General features: G+C 41.9%; 1 protein-coding gene across 4 annotated transcripts in view; it reads left to right on the top strand.

Moving 5' to 3' along the window:
- The window catches only part of LOC123504010 (WD and tetratricopeptide repeats protein 1-like), a 436,213-nt gene that overhangs the window by 39,737 nt on the left and 371,534 nt on the right, over positions 1-24,942 (top strand). The gene's annotated exons all lie outside the window — the stretch shown is intronic.

Below are 24,942 nucleotides of genomic sequence, written 5' to 3'. Positions count from 1 at the left end.
TTTATGCCTTTATGAAAGTTTGCCAGGTCCAGGAGGACAGATGCAGAAAGGTCAACTCATGGTAGGGTAGGAGAGACAGGCGAGGTAGAACTGAAGGGAGTAGGATGATGGAGTGAGGAGTTGCAGAGATGGAGTATTGCTTTCCTAAGTGATGTTGAGCCAGGGGTTGCAAGAACCTTGATGATTTTTTGGAGTGAATGGATGGGTCCTTGTACAGGTGGAGACTGTAAACTGCTTTGCAGATCTCCATGTGAAGGGTATAGCTGAGGGGGTGGAGTCCAGTTTCTGCATGTAGACATGAAGGGAAGGAATAGGTGAAGAGACAAATGCCCCAAGAGTTATTCAGAGAGCAGTGTTTTGAATGGTGTTCAGTCTTCTCAAGGTAGTGGAAGGTGCTACTCCATATATGGATGAACTGTATTGCAACTTGCTGTGAATGAAAGTTCTGTAAGAAGGACATCCCTATCTGCTCCCCAGCTGATGCCAGATACCCTTTTCATGACATCCTCCTTCTTAAGGCAAGATGAACGAAGAGAGGATATGTGGTGCTGGATGATGAGAATAGGGCTGTCGAAAATTATTTCCAGAAGGCAATGAGAAGTTACATAAGGCAGACCACCACGTACAGCCTTAAAACACTTTGCCATTTGTCGAGTGGTTTAAAGTTAGCTACATGTCACCATGATACCCAGGTTCTAGGTGGTTACACTCAAGATGAGCTTGGGCGGTGATATGGGCCCTAATATGTGTACCACTATAAATAAAATTGCCTGTGCCACTAATGGGCAGAAGCTGAACAGCGCTTCCCATACACTCTTCAAGTGTGCCTACAGGCGCTATAGGCCGTACCGTAAAAAAAAAAAAAAAAAAAAAAAAAAGTTATCCTGTGGTTCTTGAACTATTTCACTTCAACATACCAATGTGATGTCATCTGCATTTACTAAGAGGGTGGAGTTGAATTGCTGAGGGTAAATTACTTAGCAAGGTAGGGTTTGGGGCTGAAACCTGTGGAACACCCTGAAGTAGAGGACAGGCAGAGAAGAGACAGAGACAGAGAATGTGTGGTCTACTAGAAAACTTTGGAACCATCTCAGAGGGACCCCATGATGCTGAGTGCTGCCAGTCTGTTGAGGATTCCTCCGTGGAAGGTGGTATTAAAAGCTGCTTGTAGGTCAGTAAATACAGCCATCAACACTGTCTTGGTCTTATATGTCATCTAGATGGCATACAGCAGAATCGTCAGGACGTAATCAGTACTTTTTTCGGGATGAAAACCAAATTGATAACGAGGGAGGAGATATTGTCTTCTAACCACCACACAAGTTGGGTATAAACAATTTGTTCCATGACTTTTCCAATGCAGGACAGAAGATTTATCTACCTGTAAGTGCTAGGAAGGATTGGATACTTTCCTGCTTTGGAAATGGGCCCAAGTGTTGCATATTTCCATATCTTTGAAAAAAAAAAGCCCATTACTCCAGCTAGAAGTGTAGCAGTACTGAGTGGACTGTTGCTTGGAGATGGAAGTGGAATTAATTTGGGATTTGGTTGGAGCCCATTGCTTTAACACTCTTTAGGGTGACATGGTAACCTGGAAGTTTTTGAATGGTGGGCGCACAATAATCGTAATTTTGTGCTCGATATAGAAACATGTGCAGCTTTTAAAGTACTGTATTTGATGGCTCATAAGACGCATGGGCACATAAGACGCATCCAATTTTGGCAGACATTGAAATAAAAATAAAAAGATAAATGAGCGGATTTAAGCTCTGAATATGAAGTGAAGGATTTCACTCAACATCTGAAGACTCTCACATGCATTTAGATCATTATTAGATCACAATATTTTGCATTTTAGATCATTTGATAACTGTTACGTTCACCGGTTAAACTGGTAAGATTGGCATCGGAGAGCCTGTGAACAATAACAATAAAAAAAAACACTGCAGGTTCAACTGGTGAGGAAATGCAAAGGGGTCACTTTAAAAGCTATTTTAATAACCCATAATGAAATTGACACATATATAACAAGAAACATGAAACACAGATATATAACATGAAACACAGGAAAATGACATACACATATACATATAACACAGTAATAAATACAACAATAAAGAACCCAACTTAATACCTAACAATAATCCTAATCCTATATAGAGGCAATGTGGAAAACACGGACGAGGGAAGTGATACTTATGCGGTGTCGCAGTGGTGAAATGCTGGGTGATGGTTGATCCCACGGTAGACCCAAGAGGCGTTGTGTTCACTGGTTGAGGCTTGGATCTCAACTCCCAATCCAGAAAACCAAGAGCTGGCTCAACACTTTCGGTTGAGTCGAAAGGGGCCGCGTGAATCCAACTTCGGGACAGTAGCGGGGCTTCATGAAACGGTGACGTGGAGGGTTCACGAGACGGTGGCGTGGAAGGTTCACGAGACGGTGACGTGGAATTGGGAGGCGGAGAGGTGGCGAACGAGGTAACAAGCGGAGGAGGTGATGGTAGTAATGCATGTTACGGGCGGGCCGTAACATTTCCTCCTCTCCCTAAGACCTCCGTAATGGGCTCATGAAGGAGGTGAGACGGGAGATCTTGATAAGGCGTCGGCGATGATGTTGTCCACCCCCTTGATATGGTGGACTTCCAGGTTGAAAGGTTGAGTTAACAAGGCCCACCTAAGAATGCGTTGGTTTCGGTTCCTCATGGCGTACAGGAAGGCCAGAGGATTGTGGTCGGTGAAGACCTTTGTGATGTGCGGACCAGGATGAAGATAGCACTCAAAACGTTGGAGCGCCAGCACGAGTGCCAGAGCCTCCTTCTCGATGGTGGAGTAGTTGAGTTGATGGTGTTTCAGTTTCGCAGAGTGATAGGCGATGGGATGGAGGATGCCGCTTGTGGGGTCCAGTTGTAGTAGGACAGCACCCACTCCAACTCCACTCGCGTCCACTTGTAGATGGAAAGGTCGGGAGTGATCCGGCGTCCAGACCACTGGTTCCGAGGAGAGAAACGCCTTGAGGTGTTGGAAGGCTTGGTCACAGGTCGGGGTCCAGTGGAAGGGGACGGAAGTGCTGATAAGGTCCGTCAGGGGGGCGGCCAGGGTGGAGAAGTTCTTACAGAAGCGTCTGTAAAAACCAGCCATCCCCAAGAACCTCATGAGAGCTTTCCTGGTGGTAGGAACAGGGAAGCCAAGGATGGCCTCCACGTTAGCTCTCTTGGGGTGAACCTTGCCGTTCCCCACCACATGTCCCAGGTAGACCACCGTAGACTTCCCGAAGGTGGACTTGGCCAGGTTGATTGTAAGCCCGGCTTCCTGCAACCGACCCATCAGCCTCCGAAGACGGGTCAGATGTGTCGCCCAGTCGTCTGCAGTCACCACCAGGTCGTCCAGATATGCAGATGTTCCCTCCAAGTCCTGAGTGATGTAATTTATAGCCCTCTGGAAGGTGGCGGGAGCATTAGACAAGCCAAAGGGCATCACTGTGTATTGGTATAGTCCGAAGGGGGTGATGAAGGCGGATATTATTTGGGCCTCGTCCGAGAGGGAATCTGGTAGTAACCTTTAAGCAAGTCTATAGTGGTTACAAATTTGGCTACTCCTATACTATCTATAAGGTCCTCTATCAAGGGCAATGGGTAGGAGTCTGGCACCGTCACTTTATTTAATTTCCTGTAGTCGGTGCAAAATCGACTACTACCATCTGGCTTAGATGTTAACAGGCAGGAGAAGCCCAGGAGATATACTAGGTTCTGCAAGGTGATGACAGAGCAGATAGTCTACCTCTTTTTCATCAAGTCTCTTTTAATGGGTGAAATGCGATAGGCTGGTTGTCTTATAGGCTTGATGTCATTAGATATTAATGTTATGTCATGTTGGATAGTATTACAAACTCCTGGAAGGTCACCTGTGATTTCAGAAAAGTCTAGCAATAACTTTTTAAGATCAGACTGTTGTGAAGGTGTTAAGGAAAGAAACACCTCATCAAGGTTGGACATGATTTGGCTGTTTGAGGGGCGTCCTTTAGGTGACGAGAAGAGGAATTCGATGTCGGACTCTTCCTCGGGGGCACAGGACCAGACTCCTTCCTACCAGACATACAGGTACAGCGCGAGACAAGTCGTCCTCTGGTTCTCTGGAGTGGTAAGGTTTCATTAGATTAATATGAACTAGTTGGGAATCCTTACGACGGTCAGGAGTGTGGACCACATAATTTAATGGACTTAGTTTTTGAGCCACAACATAAGGTCCCATGAACTTACTGTGAAGAGCATTGCCTGGAGTGGGGAGAAAAGTAAAACCTTGTCTCCTGGTTTGAAACTTCTCATGACAGATTTGGGAAGAGAATTCTGTTGCATTTTAGTTTGAGATTTGAGGAAGTTTGATTTAGCAAAAGATCTGACTTCACTGATTTTATTCTTAAGGTTACTGATGTAGTCAGACACACTGGGGCTTGAAGGAGTATTTTGAGTAAACCATTGATCCTTTAATATTTTGAGAGGCCCCTGATCTGTCTACCATAGAGTAATTCAAAAGGGAGTAACCTAAAGAATCTTGAGGAGATTCTCTTAAAGCGAAGAGAAGGAAAGAAATACTTTCATCCCAGTCTCCTTGATGCTCCAAGCAATACTTCTTCATCATGGATTTTAATGTTTGGTGAAACCGCTCCAGACAGCCTTGGGATTGGGGTGGTAAGCCGAGGAGGTAACATGGTCGATGTTTAGCTCATTCACTATCTGTTGGAAAAAATGGCTAGTGAAATTGCTACCCTTGTCAGACTGAATTTGTTTTGGAATTCCTACCGAGGTGAAAAAATGTATTAGATGTTTTACAATGGTCTTTGATGTGATGTTCTTAAGAGGGAATGCTTCAGGGTACCTGGTAGTGGGATCCATGAGGGTTAACAAATACTGATTCCCTCGTTTGGTTTTGGGTAAGGGCCCTACGCAGTCTAGAATGATCTTTTCGAAGGGCTCCGTCTGAACTGGAATAGGCGTCAGAGGAGCTGGCACAAGGCGTTCGTTAGGCTTACCCACAATTTGACATATGTGACATGTTTTACATAGTGTGACACATCCTTTTTCATTCCTGGCCAAAAAAATGTTGAAGAGCCTTCTTGTAGGTTTTTGGATGCCTAGATGACCTGACAATCCATCATGAGCTAGTTCTATAATGGCTGGTCTTACAGACAAGGGATGACAACTTGATGTGTTTCTGACCAGGTGTCTAGTTGTTTCAGTTCAGGAGGTCTGTAGGCACGCATCAGGACTCCTTCCTGATAATAAAAACAAGGCAATTTAGACATATCCTTTGTCTCACTGGCAACATGTCTGATCTTAGCCAAAGTGAGATCCTGTTCCTGAGCATTAATCAAATTCTCCTTTGAAATGATGTTATTATACAAGTTGTCAGTAGAGGCAATCATTGGTGGAGGAGGTGATGAAAGGGCAGGGGACTTGGACTGAGACCTGGTGACTGCACACACTGGGAAGAAGTGAGGGATGTTTCGTCCAGGGTCTTAGTGGGACTTTCTGTTAAGGGAGAATCAAGAACAATTAAGTTTGGAACAGCCAAGTTACCCGCAAGATCATTACCCAGTACAAGATGTACCCCGGTACTGGCAGTTCACCAGGTTTAATGGCTACCTCAACCTCTCCTGAAATGAACGGGCACTGTAAGCTAATATTAGCCAAGGGATAGGAGAGCTGTGATTCGAGACCTGTAAGGATCACCTTCTCCCAGTGAAAGCCTGTTTGATGTTAGGGATGACATCTTCCCTTAAGATGGATTGGGCAGCACCTGTATCACGCAGAACCTTGATATTTATTGCCTTGTCTTTACCATCAGTCAGGGACACTTTACCTTGATACATGTACGAGTCATAAAGTTCTAGAGGAGAGTTGACAGGGTTAGCTAGGGCCACTGGTTTCTTGTTCTCAAATGTGTTAGGTCTAGGGGCCACAAAAGAAAATTGACGTTGAGAACCCTTGCAATTTGGGTGTCTACATTTCTGGATCGTGTGACCTGGCTTCTTACAGTATGTACACCAGGGGGAATTATATGCATTTGGCGAGAATCCGGTTGGCTTACCACCCGCGCCCCAAAACCTTCCCCAAAGGAGGACCTAACATTAGACAGTGAACCACGACCTCTACTACCCAGGGATCCCATCAACAAAGCAAACGCATCAGCCACTTTAGCGGCAGACATAAGATCACTCTCTCCCGTTCTTCCACATGCCTCAGAATATTAAAGGTAACTTGTTCTTCCATTCTTCCAGGACCATTAGATTGAGCAACTCCGAAAAGGTGGTAATGTTAAGGGCGGCTAACCATTTCTTAAATTGTCTTAGTTTCTCACTAGCGAATTCAACATAGGTGTGAGACTCTGGTTTCACATACTTTCGAAACTGTTGTCTGTATCCATCAGAAGTGATAGAGTAGGCGTCTAGAATGTTACCTTTGATCTCTTCATATTCTACCTCATCACTAAGGCCGTTGTATACCCTATAAGCTTTTCCTACTAGCTTAGGGACAAGGAGAGACACCCACTGATCCTTGGGCCATTTATTCCTATTAGCAATGCTCTCAAAAGCGCGAAATGACCCGTCAACATCAGATTCATCAAAAGGGGGAACTAGCGGAGCAGCTGTAGCAGGATTAAAGCTTGCTAACTGTTTCTTTATATCTATTTCTTCCCTCTAAACTTAGCGTCATTTCGTAGGGCTAACTCCTGAATTTCTAACTCTTTCTCCTGCCTTCTAAGTTGTAACTGAAATTCTCTCTCTTCTTTATCTTTTCTGCCTGTAGTTGCATTTGTTTTTCCTGTAGTTGCATTTGTCTTTCTAATTCTCTCTTTTATCTTTATCTTCTTTTTCTGCCTGTAGTTGCATTTCTTTTGCTTCTTTTTCTGCCTGTAGTTGCATTTGTTTTCATGCATCCGGTATTCTAGTTTAAGCTTCTCAATTTCCCATTGACTTATCCTACTCTTATCCTGTTCTTCCTGGGGACTGTGTATTATAGTCCTCGTAGAGGCTGACATGGGAGTTAACTCTTCTATGGCATTTCCTAGCAACTGACCTTCTTGCACTAGATGTTCAACAACTACATTCTTAATGACCTCTTTAGTCATCTGAGACGTGATGGGAACATCAAAATGTTTAGCGATGGTCTTCCATTGGTCCTTCTTTATATTAGCATCTTTAAGTTGTTCCAGAGAAGGGTCGGCACAAAAATCTTCAACGTTAAACTGAGCGGAAGCCATATTAAATAGATGTTAAACCACAACAAAAAAAAAAAATGATAAGCGAATTACTTAAGTGAGGAACTTGGCAGAGTGATAATAAAGGCAACCTTGGAAATTACCTAGATTATACTTAAGTAAACACTTATGAGTACAATCACTAATGAGGGGTAAACTAGAGAGTTACGGCATTAAGAGGGATCCGGATTACTCTAGTTACGAGACTTGAGAGTGAGGAGCGAATTGTACTGAGACTTGTTATTGATAAGGAGGCGGATTAGTCTGAGAGACTAGTTAAAATGGCCGATTCTAACTAGCGAGAAAAATGATCCGCGAAGTGAGGGATTGAGGGTTCGCATGAACATATGATGATCCCAACACTTGGATAACACTTATTACACACCTGCCTATGTGCAAAAATAGAGATAAGTGCTATCGGTGAACACGCCTTTCTACCTGGTTTCCTGCTCTACCACTGCTATGCGATACCAATGAAAGTCACGAAGCACGTTTAACCCAAAAGGAGCCACTTGATCGCACAAAGGTAAATTTAAACCACACGCAGAGTAAGTCACAGAAAAAAACACATCAGAGTCACAACACCACAGAAACACAAGCAATCACAGAAAAAAGTCACTGGAAAAATGGAACACTGAACATGGGTTATAATGGTCCTGTCACGGTCGCCAATTGTTACGTTCACCGGTTAAACTGGTAAGATTGGCATCGGAGAGCCGGTGAACAATAACAATAAAAAAAACACTGCAGGTTCAACTGGTGAGGAAATGCAAAGGGGTCACTTTAAAAGCTATTTTAATAACCCATAATGAAATTGACACATATATAACAAGAAACATGAAACACAGATATATAACATGAAACACAGGAAAATGACATACACATATACATATAACACAGTAATAAATACAACAATAAAGAACCCAACTTAATACCTAACAATAATCCTAATCCTATATAGAGGCAATGTGGAAAACACGGACGAGGGAAGTGATACTTATGCGGTGTCGCAGTGGTGAAATGCTGGGTGATGGTTGATCCCACGGTAGACCCAAGAGGCGTTGTGTTCACTGGTTGAGGCTTGGATCTCAACTCCCAATCCAGAAAACCAAGAGCTGGCTCAACACTTTCGGTTGAGTCGAAAGGGGCCGCGTGAATCCAACTTCGGGACAGTAGCGGGGCTTCATGAAACGGTGACGTGGAGGGTTCATGAGACGGTGGCGTGGAAGGTTCACGAGACGGTGGCGTGGAAGGTTCACGAGACGGTGACGTGGAAGGGAGGCGGAGAGGTGGCGAACGAGGTAACAAGCGGAGGAGGTGATGGTAGTAATGCATGTTAAGGGCGGGCCGTAACAAAACCTTCTAACACATGATTTAACATGTTACGGGCGGGCCGTAACAATTAATGATGTTTTCCATGCCCTGGTTGGCCTAAACCCTTGGAACATTTATGGATCTAATGGGGTCCTTCCTATTGTTCTCAAAAACTGTGCTTCAGTGCTTGCACTTTGCCTGGTGCATATATATATATATATATATATATATATATATATATATATATATATATATATATATATATATATATATATATATATATATATATATATATATATATATATATATATATATATATATATATATATATATATATATATATATATATATATATATATATATATATATATATATACAGTAAGGTCTCGGTTTACGCCAGAGTTACGTTCCTGAAACATGACGTAAGTCGATTTTGTACGTAACTCGAGTTTCCGTACATTTCAAAGCATATTATCGAGTTTTCAACCAATCATTGTTTATGGTCATTCAGGTAAGTTAAATTTAGGTTATATTGTTATATTATTTACAACTATGTAGGAATATGAAACACAAGCGACTTTATTGTTTCACTTGTCCCAGCTGGCAGGCTGAGTATGTCGGTAGCACCTTGCGCTCACTTATAAACCGAGCCAGCGAGCATTTAGGCCAGTCTGCCAGAACAGGGCGCCCGCTACACAACGCCCCGTTTTCTGCGATACGGGACCACTGCCTCTCATGTAAGGTTCAACCCAACCTCAGTCATTTCCGTATCCTCGCCACCTGTAATAGAAACAGTTTAAGAATACTGAATCCTATATATTTCCCAAGTAAAGCCATCCTCAACAATACTCTGCCAGCATACCCACTTATGATAGTGTGAATTTTTCCCATTGTAATTCTCTTTGTATTTTTACTTTATTCTTTTATACTTATATTTGTTTTATCGTTTTATTTTATTTTAGACCACTGATGATGACATAAGATGAAATGTCAAACGTTTGGCCCATTAAAGATGCTGCTCGTAGCTACCTTAGTTATTGCTTTCCTATATATATATATATATATATATATATATATATATATATATATATATATATATATATATATATATATCTCCGTAAATATGCATGAATCGCTCTGATTTTTATGTTGTGAAGTATTGGCATCATTTACATCAACATTAGGCAACGAATCTCCGTCGTTATTATTGGCTTCATTTTCTGTGACTTAGAGACGTTATAATATGAAATGTTTCTTCGTCGTTAGATTTTTCATTTCAGCTTTTAAATTTGTTTTATGATTTTTTTTTAAATGTGTTTTTTTTTTGCCTTTTTGACCAAAAATATTAATATAAAATTAAACCAGACATATATAAAAAACAGTTAACGTTAGAAGGGGAATAACTTATGTTTTGAGATATGGGCTGAGAGAGGTCGCGAGAAACAGCGCAGCATCCTAAAAACACTTTGTTGTCGTCAAACTTTGTTAAAAGGGAAACTATCGCAAGTTTCCTTTTAAATCTTTCAGTGAACCGATTATAACAAGTTTAACACCTGATTTGAATTTCCATTGAGAGTAAGCAAAGCGAGAGTGCATCATAGTACAGTAAAAGGTTTAATGAAAGTAAAATTATGAAGTTAAACATTTAGGTAGTTTAATTTAAGTCATTATAATGTACACTAATGTATGTATGTACGTAACTTTATAATGTTGATGATCTTAACTTTATGAAGGGAGGGAGAGTGAAACGGGAAATACACTAACCAGCAACCTGTGGAATGTAAACAAAGTGCGCATCATGGTACCGCATACAAAACTTATGTACCACATTTCCACAAGGCTTTTCATTTTATCCATTGTAGAGTCACGAGTTCAGGTGGTTCTTTTAGCTTTCAAGGAAGATGCGGTCTCACCAGCCTTCTTAATAGAGTCTGCTGACTTGCTGATGGAGTCAAGATGGTGGCAAGCAATGTTATTAGTTTTGTGGCCTCTCTCTTGTCTGTGAATAATACCCTGCTTCACTTCGAGAGTAAGACACTTCCTGGTCTTCTTAGGAACGTTAGGCCACATTGCAGGGCGTTTTGGTGGTAAGTTGAACTAGGGAAGATAAGCTGCTGGTGACGCTGTTATGTTTTGACTGGGGAGTGAGTGGTGCGCATGATCTTGATCTTGATCTTGATGCTACAGGTGATGCAGAATTTCTTCTGAGTCAGGCCTTTGTATCGGCAGCGCCTGTGTTGTCCACGAGAGGCTTGATCTTGATCTTTATTCCACAGGTGTCTCAGGATTTCTCCTGAGGCAGGTCTTAGTACCAGCAGCTCCTGGTGTATTCAAAAGCCTGTCAGCTTGCATGATACGGTGAGGCTTTCAAATTTGGAAAAAATTACCTGGATAAAACTTCGTTAAAGCGAGTTTGGTGTTCGTTAAACGAGCAGATGGTAGTAAAATGAAACCTTCGTTGTAGCGAAATTTCGTTGTGTGAACCTTCGATAAACGGGGTTGCCTGTATATATATATATATATATATATATATATATATATATATATATATATATATATATATATATATATATATATATATATATATATATATATATATATATATATATATATATATATATATATATATAAAGGTACCTCCAGATACGAAAGTTTCTGTATACGAAAATTTCATTTTACGAAATGATATGGGAAGATTTTTTTCGTTTCATATTACGAAAAATTACTCAGCATAAGAAAGATACAAAACAAAACTCAAAATTCCAGCTCACAGAACATTTTAAAATTCGCGCCATAAACGCGCCATAGAATAAGTGTCAGAATTCATAGAAAAAAAGTGCACCGAAAAGGTTCACACAGGTCATCTTCTTGCGCAGTTTAATGACATTTGCCAGTCATTTCAGGAACATATTCTAGATCTAAGACTGCGAATGTTGCAGAAGTTAATGTAAAAAGTTGAGGGAGGTGTCAAGGCATTTGTGGTCTTCAACAGGAGAGGTGTCCGACCTGGGGACATTTTTGGTCCCCTCCCCAGAGGGGAACTCCGAGGCGTTGTTTATTTTGGGTCCCATTTTTCTTTTAAATTTTTATTTGGAGTGAAGGGTGTATGTGTGGTAAGTGCATGTAGTTTTGTGTGAAGAAGGAGAGCTGTCTTTAGAGGATAGGCTGTGACTACCCCCTTGAGTTGTGAGACACAAAGGGAAACATTCAACGAGATCACAACTAGCTTTAATGGAAGGTTCACAGCACCTCCTAAACTAGTGCCATTAGATCTCACTGGGAGTAAGTTATTGTTTCGGTAGTTGTACTACTAGTACATATATATATATATATATATATATATATATATATATATATATATATATATATATATATATATATATATATATATATGTGTGTGTGTATATATATATATATATATATATATATATATATATATATATATATATATATATATATATATATATATATATACATATATATATATACACTAAAGTCCCTGGTTGTTGGTCTCGAGTTACGTCAAACTCGTAGTTACGTCAGTCCACAAAGATAAAAAAAATTGAAAATTTATAAATCGTGATGTGCGGGATTTATTGTTATTGTTGGTGGTTGCCCGCCACACCGCCCACCTCACGCTTGAATACAATAACACCCTTCCTCAGTTCCACCACACCATTGCCCCTGGCAAGAGTGTTATCCTACTTCTGCATTTACTGACTCAAGTTCTTAGTATCTTGCTCAATGACACAAAAGAGAAAACTCCTTAGTGACAGCAGTGATGCTAAGAAAAGGAAAACCATTATGCTACAAGAAAAGAGGACATAATTAAAAGACATGAGAAGGGAGGCAGCAGCTGTGTGTGAGGGAGTGAAGAAGAAAATGGGAAGCCCGTTACCATGACAACGGGGAGGTTGACGACCTTGAGGGCTCGCGCACCCATCACAACAATAACAACTCCAAAGCCTTCACCTGGGCCACACGACACTCGCAGCTCACTTGCACCATCTGCGCCTGTCTGCTGATCCCTATTGCCCTTTCCTGCTCCACTGCCCACGCTTCTACTCCCACCGCACTGCACTACACTCCCAGCTGTCTGCCCTGGGCGTCACAACATTTGACCTGCCCACCCTCCTGGCGGCCTCAGGCGTCCACCCCTCTCGGCACCCTGCAGTCCTTCGTCATGCCCTAATCAACAACAAAAACAAGCTTGTGTTTCATATTCCTACATAGTTGTAAATAATATAACAATATAACCTTTAACTTACTTGAATGACCATAAACAATGATTGGTTGAAAACTTGATAATATGCTTTGAAATGTACGGAAACTCGAGTTAAGTACAAAATCAACTTACATCATGTTTCAGGAACGTAACTCTGACATAAACCGAGACCTTACTGTATATATATATATATATATATATATATATATATATATATATATATATATATATATATATATATATATATCCCAATGTGAATGTTGTTTGCATAAACTTGAAACATAATGGGGGCTAACACTGACCCTTGTGACACTCTGCTAGTTACTTTATCCCAAGATGAATATGTATCTCTGATCACAGTTCTCAATTCCCTATCCTTCAAATAATCTCTTGTCCATTCGAGCAAGGTTCCACGCAGTCCTCCTATGTTCTCTAGTTTCCAAAGAAGTCTTTTGTGCGGGACTTTATCAAAAGCCTTTTTTAATGTCCAGGTATACTGTGTCCACCCATCCATCTCTGTTTTCAAGTCCTGCAATAACTCTCGAGTAAAAGCTTAATAGGTTTGATACACATGACCGCCCTGTCCTGAACCCAAATTGTCTGTTCGATATGACTTGCTCCTTTTCTAGAAATTTAACCCATTTTTCTTTGATAATTATTTCACATAACTTTCCTACAACACTTGTAAGTGACACTGTTCTGTAGTTTAGTGGTTCAGTTGCCTTTTCTCCTTTAAATATCGGTATTGCGTTGGCTCTCTTCCACTCTAGTGGAACTTTCCCTTCATTTATTGAACTTTGAATTATTTCCCAAATTGGATCCAGTAATTATTCTTTACATTCTTTTAACACCCAGCATGATACATCATCTGGCCCCATTGCTTTTCTGACTTCAACTTATCCAGGAATCTTCCAATATCCTCTTTGTGCACTGCAATCTCCTGTAAACCTTGGCAATCCAATGTCCTATTAGGTTCTGTGAAATCATCTTGTGCAGTGAACACCGTTTTGAAGCTCTCATTAATTATTTCACACATTTCCTTCTCTGTTTGGTATGTCTGCCCTTTAATTATTTTTTCAATTGTTTCCTTATTCTTTGTTTTGCCGTTTATAAACTTGTAGAAAAGTTTGGGTTCATCCTTGCTTTTATCCACTACATCTTTCTCAAAATTCTTTCTTCCTCTCTCCTTACTCTAAGTATATTCATTTTTATTATCTTTGTACTGCTGACTGTTATAGTCATTTCCCTGCTTTAAGAGTTTCTTCCACACTTTATCTTTTGCCTTTTTTGCTTGTATGCATCTAGCATTGTATCAAGCATGTTTTTTTTTTCTGAACTCTATGAAGGGGAACAAACTTTTTTACTCCTTCATTATATTTCTGTAAAAATATATCATATTTCTCTTGTATCGTCTTTCTGCACATAATATTACTCTACTCTATATCAGCAAAATAAATCCTTAATTTTTCAAAATCTGCTTTTGCATAATTTAATTTCTCTTTTATAGTCCTCTCTGTAACTTATCTCATCTTCCTCCTGAATTTACATCTCTAATGTCACATGATCACTTCTCCCCATTGGACTAAGGTATTGTATGATTGAAGGAGACTCTGGTTTCTTTTTGAAAACTAGGTCAAGCAACAATGGTTCTTCTTCCCCCCTGTACCTTGTTGACTCCTCCACCCATTGGTCCATTGTATTAACCATAGTTAACTGTAACACTTTCTTGCTCTACTGCCCAGCATTATCCATTACTTCTATCTCTCTCCAGTTTATTTTTTTACAGTTAAAGTCTCCAACTAAGAGTATTCTTCTATCTCTTCTTATCTTGTTATCTAGGCACTTTATCACCTCTGCATATCTTTATGCTCTTCTGATCCCCATGTATTAGTCTTTGGTGGAACATATGTGATTTTTCTTTTCTTCAAATCTTCTGTTCTGATTGTTACTCCCATTACTTCCACTTTGTCCTCACCATATAGCATATCCTCCACACATATACTCGTATTATCATGAACCATTATTAGCACTCCTCCTCCTCCTTTATCCTTCCTGTGTATTTACATAGTTGTAGTTTTACAGGACCTGGGCTTTACGCTCGTGTGGCCCCGTCTCCATATCTACACTTATCCAATTTTTCTTTAAAACTATGCACACTCGTTGCTGACACTACTTCTCAACACATCTTTGTGGGAAACTTTATTTTTTAACATCTGTCAAACATCTAACCTTCCTCAGTTTTTTACTATGCGATCTTGTGCTTTGAATGTCAAATTCTTCTCTCAGGATCGGTTTCTCATTATCCACTTTATCCATTCCGTTGATCAATTTATAAACTTGTATCAGATGCCCTCTCTCCCTTCTCTGTTCCAGAGTTGGTAGATCCATAGCTTTTAGTCTTTCCTCATATGTCATCCCTTCAAATTCTGGAACCATTCTTGTAGCCATTTTTTATAGTCTCTCCAACTTCCTTATGTGTTTCTTTTTATGGGGGTCCACACAACTCCTGCATATTCCAATCTGGGTCTTATTATAGTACTTATTAATTTCTTCATCATTTCTTTGTGTATGTAGTGAAATGCTAATCCCATATTCCTTTGCAAATTATATGTCTCTCTGAAAATTCTATCTATATGGCTTACTGGTTGATTGTTTTCTTCCATCAGCACTCCCAAGTCCTTTTCCTTTTTTACTTTCTCCAGTTATACTCCATCTCCCATCTTATAGATTCCCACTGGTCATATTTCACTCTTTCCCATTTCCATGACATGACTTTTGTCCACATTGAATTCCATCTCCCACTTCTTACTTCATTTCCAGATCTTATTTAGGTCTTCCTGCAGTATTTCACAATCCTCTTTTTGCTTTATAACTCTGCATAGTATCGCATTGTCCACAAACAGATTTATGTAGCTGTTCACTCCTTCTGGCATGTCATTTATATATATGAGAAAAAGTATTGGCGGCAATACTGACCCTTGTGGCACTCTGCTTTCTACTGCTCTCCAATTGCGTGTGTGCTTACGTGCATGAGACAGTGGAAATGCATGATCCGAGTGCACGAACCAGCGAATGGCTTCGGGACAGAGGTGCAGAGGTGACGTAGATAGCAGGGTATTGGCATTCCATCGCCACCTGGAACTTGGATCGGCTGTACTACCCACTGCACCTCTGACCAAGTGTCCACCTGCACTCCACTCTTTGCTAGCGACTGAGTGTTGTGAAAGTGTGCTTGTGACTATCCTGCTTGACTTTGTACTAGGAGACCTGGTTGTAACTTATAATGAAGTGCTGGTGAATGTCATGTGCCTTTGTTTTTTTCCTGTGCCTGCCTGGAGTGGTCACTGCTGGCGTGTCTCGCCTTAACACACATAACGAATTCCTCTTGGTTTATGCTGCAGCCACCGTAACAGCTGTGAGGAGTGGGGGAAGGCACAGCAAGTGGTGTCAGGAGTGGGATCTTGTCCTGTGTAGAAGTTGGACTGAAGATTACTTATCGTAGTTGAGCTGGGTCTCCAGTACAGATGGCAGACAATCAGGAAAGCAACAATGTTGATAGTGCCTGGGAAGTGAAGAGCCTAGCTTAGCTGAGTTATTATGGTCTCTAAATGGCAAAAATAGACATCCAGGCTCAGGGTCAGGAACAGAAAATGGATGCTCAGGCACATGAGTTTCATGAGGCGGTGCAGAAAGGCCTGGAATTCGTAAGGGACGAAGCACAGCAGTTTGCGGAGGAGTTATGTAGCGATGTCAAAGCTGAGTTGCTCCAGGAAGTGCATGACATCCGCTCAGGAGTACAGGACATGAAGGAAGAAGTGGCAGCCAATACACTGCCCCACTCATGGATGACTGGTGCAATAGTACAACACCAGTACTCCACACGGCCTCTACACCTCCCTCCTCTGACACCGCCTGGCCATCATACTGGGAGAAGGAAGCTGGCAGAGTTTGATGGTAGTGTGGCCTGGGAGGCTTACCAGGCCCAGTTTCAGATGCTGGCAGACGCTATGGATTGGGATGAAGCTGAACGTTGCCTGCAGTTTGTGTCCTACTTGCGGGGACCAGCGGTGGAAGTTCTGGCCACCTGTCTGCAAAACAGCGAGCCTCTTACCTATATGTAATGGAGGGGCTTGAATGCAAGTTTGGCCAACAGTACCAAGCAAAGGTCTGTTGTGCTTGTCTGAAGGGCAGAATGCAGGGTAAGGACGAAACCCTGCCAGAGTTGGCACAGGATATGGAGTCACTAGTGAGACGTGCCTGTCCCACGGCTCCAGAAGACGTGGTGGCTTTATTAGCAACAGATTATTTTGTACATGTTCTGCAGCAACAGCAACTACAGATATACATTAAATAGGTACACCCACGAGACCTCAGGGAGGCGCTAGCAAGGGCCATGGAGTTTGAGTCTTTTCTTTACACCACAGGTTATGAGGAAAAGGCAGCAAGGCCCCATCATGACATCAGTGCTCGGAGGACCCAAATGGAGACGCCTTCAGCTGCCAAACCAGTGGGAGTCAAAAGGACGAGTGTAGGAGAGTTTCAAGGGTCTTGTTGGGGCTGTGGTGAGAGAGGTCACATGCGTAGTTGATGTCCAAGAGGGTGAAGGACACGTTCCCTCGATTGATTCCCTCCTATACCTCTGAACCCTACTGCTGGAGATGTGGCCAGCTCAGCCACATTTCAGGTGCCTGCCCTCAACATAAGGATGTCGTGCAGGAGGGAAATGGAGCTGGACTGGACACGGGGCCTGAACACCAGCCAGCTACCCCATGGCCCCCACGCCTTGTAAACTGCCTCCACACTGCAGCCAGGTCAGTTCAAGTGGATGGTGCTTTGGATGGGAGGTCATACCGTATGATCATCGACACTGGAACAGAAAGGACCTTCGTGCGAGAGGATGTGGTATCCATGCAGCCTCTCCCTGATACTCAGAGAAGGCTCTGTGGGGTTACAGGGCTCTGTGTACGGCTGAAGGGCCCGGTGGAAGCTCAAGTTGGTATCGGGAGTGTAGAGAATTGCCTGCCTGTGTACGTGGCCAACTTGGAGGAATCCTGTTTGCTGGGACTGGACTACCTCCGACTGGGCAAAGCATGCTTGAACTTTGGGAACCTGAAGATTAGAGTACGTGGAGAAGAAATGCCCTTGCTCCTGCATGATGCCAGTGCCGAGGTAGTCACCGCTGCACCAGTGTACCTTGCCCCTGGGACAGAGGCCAGGGTCTAGTGTCAATTGTCATGGAGCAGATGGCTTGGTAGAGCCCACAAGAGAAAGGCACCTGGCTAACAGTGTGGCAGTGGGGTGGAGCTTCATATGAGCTGGGGAAGAGGTGGTTAACGTGCTGGTGGCCAACTTATCAGACAAAACCTGTAAAGATCCCAGCCAGTGCCAAGCTGGGCACCTGTGAAGAGGTGGATTGTCAGGTGGAACAGCAGGAGGATGAGGGATCCACTGGATCAACTGGCCAACTAGGACCACTACCTGAGCACTTGAAGGACCTGGTGCAGAGGAGTGCTGTTCATCTGACTGAAGACCAAACAGAGAAGATGTGACTAACACTACTACAGTACGCTAACACTTCCAGTCGAGATGACATGGATCTTGGTCGCACTGATTTGGTGAAGCACAGCATCCATACTGGATGCTGTGCCCACCCATAAAACACGCTCCGAGGAGGATCGCACCTGCCAAGAGGGAGGAAATTAAAAAGTTTGTCACTGAGCTAGAGGCACTGGTTAGTGGAGCATTCAAACAGCCCATGGTCAGTGGCTGTGGTCCTGGTGAAGAAGGATGGCACGACACACTTCTGTGTCTGTGTGGACTACAGGGCTTTGAACGTTACCATAAAGGACTCCTACCTCCTGCCCAGAATTGACGACACCTTGGACGCACTGGTTGGGGCTGCGTGGTTCTCTACTTTAGACCTGGAATCCGGATATCACCAGGTAGAGATGGTGGAAGAGGATAAGCCAGAGACTGCCATTTCATTTTGGTCTCTGTAATGCCCCCACCTGCTTTGAGCGCCTGATGGAGAGGGTGTGTGATGGCCTAGAGTGGAAAACGGTGCTTGTCCACATGGAAGTTTTGAGGAGGGCAGGAGCCATATTATTATTCTTTTATTTGTTTTTTTTGCTTTTTTTTTTATTCATTTATCCAGTGCTTGAGACCATAGAATATCATTCAGGAAAATTTTTTTATTATGCAAAATTAATTCCCCTTCTCCTCTCTCTGAAGCCGTTTTTAAATGTCCCGTCTTGTTTTTGTTTCATCATCACGGTAGTCATGAGTGAAAAAAGATGACATATGACTCAATGCTTGTTTCTATGCAAAAGATTTTATATGAATATTTTTCTCTTGATAAATCTCAACCTCTGGCATCTTACCATCACGTGAGAGAGTGAGAGGGTGGACTTCACCCTTCCTGGCAATACTTCAGGCCTCAGTACTTGGTTAGATGTCAAGGAAAAAGGGTGTCATGGTTTAGCTCTGCTTTTCAGAATAACATCCTTGACAAGAATTAGAATCAGAAACTTCAATAAGAAGAAATAGAGTGCCCAAGGCAACGAGAAAAAAAAAAAAAACAGCTCTCACTAACAGCTGTGAAGTCGACCTGCTTCAAATTTGTGGCTTATGTGATTTATTACTAGGGACTTCTGTGTCCCCATTCTTAGAGTTTCTTGGACCAGTGTCTGGCTGTGAGGACTGCTGTGGATCTACATTGTAATCATATTTGCAGTGACTGTAGGGTTGGAATCTTAATGAAGAGCTCCTTTAAGGGATTTTCCAAGAAATCCTCGTGATTTTGTTATGCTGAATCCATGGTGGCAAAAATTTTTTATTGCAATTTTATTTCTAAGTTTCTCTGACTTCTCCATTTGTTTTGCTGATTGAAAACATTATTTCCAAAGAAGAATCTTGTCATAGGTACTTTATCTGAACACAAGTAGGTGTATTTTAGATTAATTTCATGTTTTATATAAAGATGTAGTGTCTTGTTAAGTTGTAATAGCATCTCCAAGTAATGCCAGAGCTCCATTGATCATGTCCACTTCATGGGCAACAACTGCATTTCCATCTTCCTTTGCTATTTTGTCTAAGACAGTGAGTGACTATGACAGCTTTTAGAATGTCTTTGCTCATTTCTTTCTTATGAAAGTCATTCTTCTGAACTTCACTCGTGAAGACTTCTGAGATTTGTGTGTTGCATTCTACAGGGGCTAAAGTGTGGCAGTTCTTGGGCCTATTGGTAATCTCACTCTCCAAGGTTTGTTTGTATTCTTCCTTATGCATGCCATAGTCAAAGAGATGGTTCACCATATCAACCAAAGGTAACCCATTATCTTCTGAAATGTCATGAACAAGCCCTTATGTTTGTTCATTGTATTGAAGAACTGATTCTAGGTTCATCACTAATTTAGCCATCTTCACTACTATCATCATCTAATTTAAAACGGGCAAAATTCCATCAAGTTTCTATACTCCAGTTGTGTAGTGAGAGGATATCCTACTGCATGACAATGTGTGTCACTTCTTGGTATGGTCCATTGCCATGGCCAGGTTTACGTTTTTGACAGATGATCTTGACATGCCTTGCTTCCTGTTGACAGCAGTGTTATCTTCTTATTTTTCAAATTTTCTATTTCTCATCATTCAGCAATGGCTGGCCCTAGGAGGTGAATTTACCTCTTCATGTGAGGAGAAGGGTGAAAGATGAATAGGCTGCAGTAGGCTATTCCAGTCCATAGAGGAGCATTTGCTTTGACTCCACTTATCACTTACGAGCATTTACAGCCTCTCCTCACTTAATGACCAGGTTCTTTTCCAATGACTAGGTTGATAAACAAGGTGTTCCTATAGGACATCAGTATTTAGCTAAACCATTGTGTTTCAAAATTAACAGAGTGAAGGAGAACCTTAGGGTGTGTGCACGGTGAAAGGAGATTTGGCTGATGCCAACCCATGGCAAGAATTATACCATATAAACAAGTGTAAGAGTGCACAGAGGAAGTAGGTTTGAGTGTGTCGGAGATGGCAGCCTACTTCAAATGCGCTTTCTTGTTTACTGGGTTCATTCTTGCCTGTTCAACTCGCATGGGTGGACACTACTGAATGGATAGCAGGATGGATGTTGAGCTCCTGATATCTTAAGTATATGAGAGAGACAACCAGTGTGGAAATAAATGGAATAATCACCATACTAACAGGAATATTGTGGATAGGTCATGTGCTAACACATCACTGAAATTAATATAATATTCTCAAAATTCTTCTCTCTGTAAGTTTAAATCATGTACTGCTTTTTTTCCTCTTAGTTTTGTATGTATCTTCATTGAACATATAGGTGGATAGATCACATGATACATAATTGCCATAACAGCATAACCTTTCCCCAACGTTGCATATAATTCATAATAACCAAACCCAAAATTTAATTCACATATGCATAACCATGCATAATGGCAGTGAGTTCTTGTCCATAGCCACACTGTGTCCTAACCATTTGACATTCCAAAGTAAGTAAAGAACAGTACCAAAATTGTGTTACAGGAGCTACATGAGCACGGCCTCCTGAAACGGGTCCACTTCTGGCACAATGTGCTTATCATAAAATTTTGCAAATGTACTTTCCTGTGTCCACCCTGCTTTAGACATTATAGAAGCAATAGGTACTGACATAGCCTTGGCCTTTGATACTGCCGCTGACCTAACACTACCTGCTGTAAACTTGGTTGTGTCTACTCCCAACCTTTGAAGCATTGCCTTAACCCACCGGGCAATGGTGTCCTTAGTGACAGACTTGTGTAGCCTAATGTAGCTGAGGAGTAATCCATCATCCTCTTGGGAAAGCCCCCATCTGAGCTCCTCCGTTCTTGCTAGGTAATACTGTAATGTAACACACACATAAACTAGTGTCCCTGGAATAGGCTTGAAACTTAACTGAATGGACATTAAACGTGGGCCTGCACTGCTTGACGTTACCCCTTAACTGAACTGAAATAGAATCTTGTTCTATGCGAATGCCATTTTTAACCAAAAGATGTAAAGTTTGAACTCTTGCAGCTTGGGTCAGTGCCATTAACATAACATGTTTAAATGTCAAATCCCTAAGGGTTAGTGTGTGCAACGGGCACATAGATTTCAATTCCCTCAGAACGGGTTGAACGTCCCATGTTTCCTTGTATCTAGGTAAGGGTGGTCACAAATTAAACACTCTTTTCATGAACCTGAGGACCAAGGGGTGATTACCTGCTCTGCAGCCATTCACCACAATGCCTAATGATGAGAGAGCACTTCTTGCCGTGTTGATGGTTTCATAACCCACATTCCTGTTAAAAGTTTCAGACAAAAAATTTATAATGTTTGAGACAGTGGGATTAAAGGGACTAAAGTTCCATTTATCACAAAATTGTGTCATCTCTTAAGGTGCGGTCGGTATTGTTTCTCGGTACTTGGTTTCCAAGAGGCCAAGATGATGTCTGTACCCGTCTCAGAAATTCCTCGTTCTCGCAAGTGCTCCCTGAAAGTAAGCACGCTATCAGTTGTGTGTGGCGCATGATCGGGTGCTCCTCCCCTGATGACGGGTGTACGAGCACCGCTTTCCTCTGCGTAATGAGGCAAGGGTAATCGATGAGCATCCCGAGCAATGTGCCCATCCATGGTTGTGATAGCCACAGGGGAACAACCATCCACACTCTCACTCCTGCTTTCAACTTCTGCAGGTACCTAGCAATTAATAAAAATGGTGGAAATATGTAAGAGAGCTTGAATCGTGCCCAATTTAAGAACGCATCCAAATGTGTTGCCCCTGGGTCTGGTTTCCAGGAGCAATAAGAAGGTACTTGCTTATTAAGCCTAGAAGCAAACAAGTCACTAACTGGTGTACCAAACAGTTTACACAAGTGTTGGAAAATACATTCATCAACTTTCCATTCATGCCTGTCATTAACCAAGCGTGACGCCATGTCTGCTAGAGTGTTAACCTTACCTGGTATATATGAACACGTGATCCAAGCATTTGAATTTAGGCACCATTCCCAGATTTTGGTAGCAATCTCATTGCAAATGAAAGACTTTGTACCATCCATTTCATTCACATATGTCATTGCATTGGTGTTATCACAGTAAACTTTAATGTGTTTTCCTGTAAGTACTGGTGTAAACCCTTGCAACACCAATTAATTGGCTTTAAGCTCCAAAGCATTAATGTGCAATAACTTTTCTGCTACTGACCAACTACCAGAAATAGACTGACGATTCACGTGGCCCCCCCAACCTGTGGTGGAAGCATCAGTGTAGATGTCAATGTCAGTGCCAGGACGAAAAATTTTCGTATCTTATGTTGAGATGTTGTTGATCCACCATTGAAGGTCTGTTTTCATTCCTTCTGTAATTTTCATATAACTATTAAAGTTACCTTGTTCACACTGCAAAGCTGCAATTTTTCCTGCTCCTAATTGTCTATAATGCAGTTTACCCAGCTCCACCGCTGGAAAGGCAGCTACCAAAAGACCTGTAACCCTAGCTACTTCTCTAATCTTATCTCTACTTTTGTTCGTAAGTTTCTCACATGCTTGAATGACTTTAAGAATCCTGCGTTCAGCTAAAGAAATGGTCATAGTAGTAGTGTCAATAATGTTCCCCAAGTATTCAATGGACTGAGTGGGCTTCAATACTGACTTTTCTACATTGATGCAAAAACCAAGTCTCTGTAGTAAATCAATAGTATCAGTGACACAAGCAAGACATCCTGTCTTAGACTTGTTACAAATCAGAGTATCATCAATGAAACTGGTAATAGAGTAGCCCTTTCCTCTCAGTGCAGCAAAGACTGGTTTCATCAATTTGGTGAAAATTCTAGGACCTTCAGAAATACCACTGGGTAGACAAGTAAACTGGTAAATGTTGTCCTCCCACTTAAAACACAAAAATTGTTGTTCTTCTGCAACTTGCACAGTATAATAGGCATGTCTGAGGTCTACTGAAGCTAGGTAGTCCCCTTCATTGACCAGTCTAATGGCTTGCTCAAAGTTCTCCATTTTAAACTGTTTATATGGTATGTCTTTGTTAAGTTCTTTCAAATTGAGCACCATCCTATACCCACCATCTTTTTTTGGTCTCAAGAAAATGGGGAAAGAATTTGCTCCTTCCTTCTCTGTGTATGAACAATAACATTGAGCTCCAAAAGTTTCCTGATCTCATCATTGATAATTGCCTGTTCTTCTAAATTAAACTTACACGTTAACTCACGTAAAAATAAGTGCCCAATGTCATCAACATTAATGTCCAGGTAACAGTGCTGCACCATGTCCAAAATTACAGGGTCATTGGTAATTTTCTGCCACTCATGCAAAAAGTAGTGCAGCCTGCCTGCTACAAAATTTGTACTAACCTCACTTATTGTCGGGGCCTTTAGTGACCCTGACCTTTGGCGTTTTTTGTCTCTGCATCCTGACATGACAAATACAGCCTCTGGCCCCCATGGAAACACCACCTCTGTGGGGCATAGGGCTAGAACCTCGCTGCATGGCTCCAAAATGTGGTTTTAACCCAGAAGCTTCTGGGCCTGCCACTGGTGGATTTCCACGGGAAAGGAGGCTTCTTGGTAGTGACCTTGTTTTTCAGTTTTTCAGTTTCCTCGATCTGCTTGGCTGATTGAGACACATCATCACCAAACAAAAACTGGGTCATAGGTACTTTGTCTGAACACAAATGGGCATATTTCTGGTTAATCTCATGCCTCATAACAAAACGCCTCGCCAGGTTGGTCCTATGGTTAGCATGACTCAGCAGCACCAAGGCACCATTAACCCCTTCAATATGGTGACGCCTATGTAGGCGTCATGAAGCCCCAGTAGCATATACAGTGACGCCTACGTAGACGTCATATTTCTTTTCTGAGCTTTCTTCAGTTCAGTTGTCCCGTATAGTGTGTTGGATACCAACTACACACGCCGTATGCTGTCCTTGAAATCCTAGTGCTCCTCCCACCATCCTTGTCTCCACCAATCACTAAAGATAAGCTACATGCATCCCACCTTGTGTCTAAAATTACCCAATGGCATAGACTGTTCCCATTCTCTCTCTCTCTCTCTCTCTCTCTCTCTCTCTCTCTCTCTCTCTCTCTCTCTCTCTCTCTCTCTCTCTCTCTCTCT

This window comes from Portunus trituberculatus, chromosome 15, assembly GCF_017591435.1.
Source record: "Portunus trituberculatus isolate SZX2019 chromosome 15, ASM1759143v1, whole genome shotgun sequence".
NCBI classification, from domain to species: domain Eukaryota; kingdom Metazoa; phylum Arthropoda; class Malacostraca; order Decapoda; family Portunidae; genus Portunus; species Portunus trituberculatus.
Note: the sequence above shows the minus strand (reverse complement) of the source record. Positions and strands in the feature narration are given on the sequence as shown.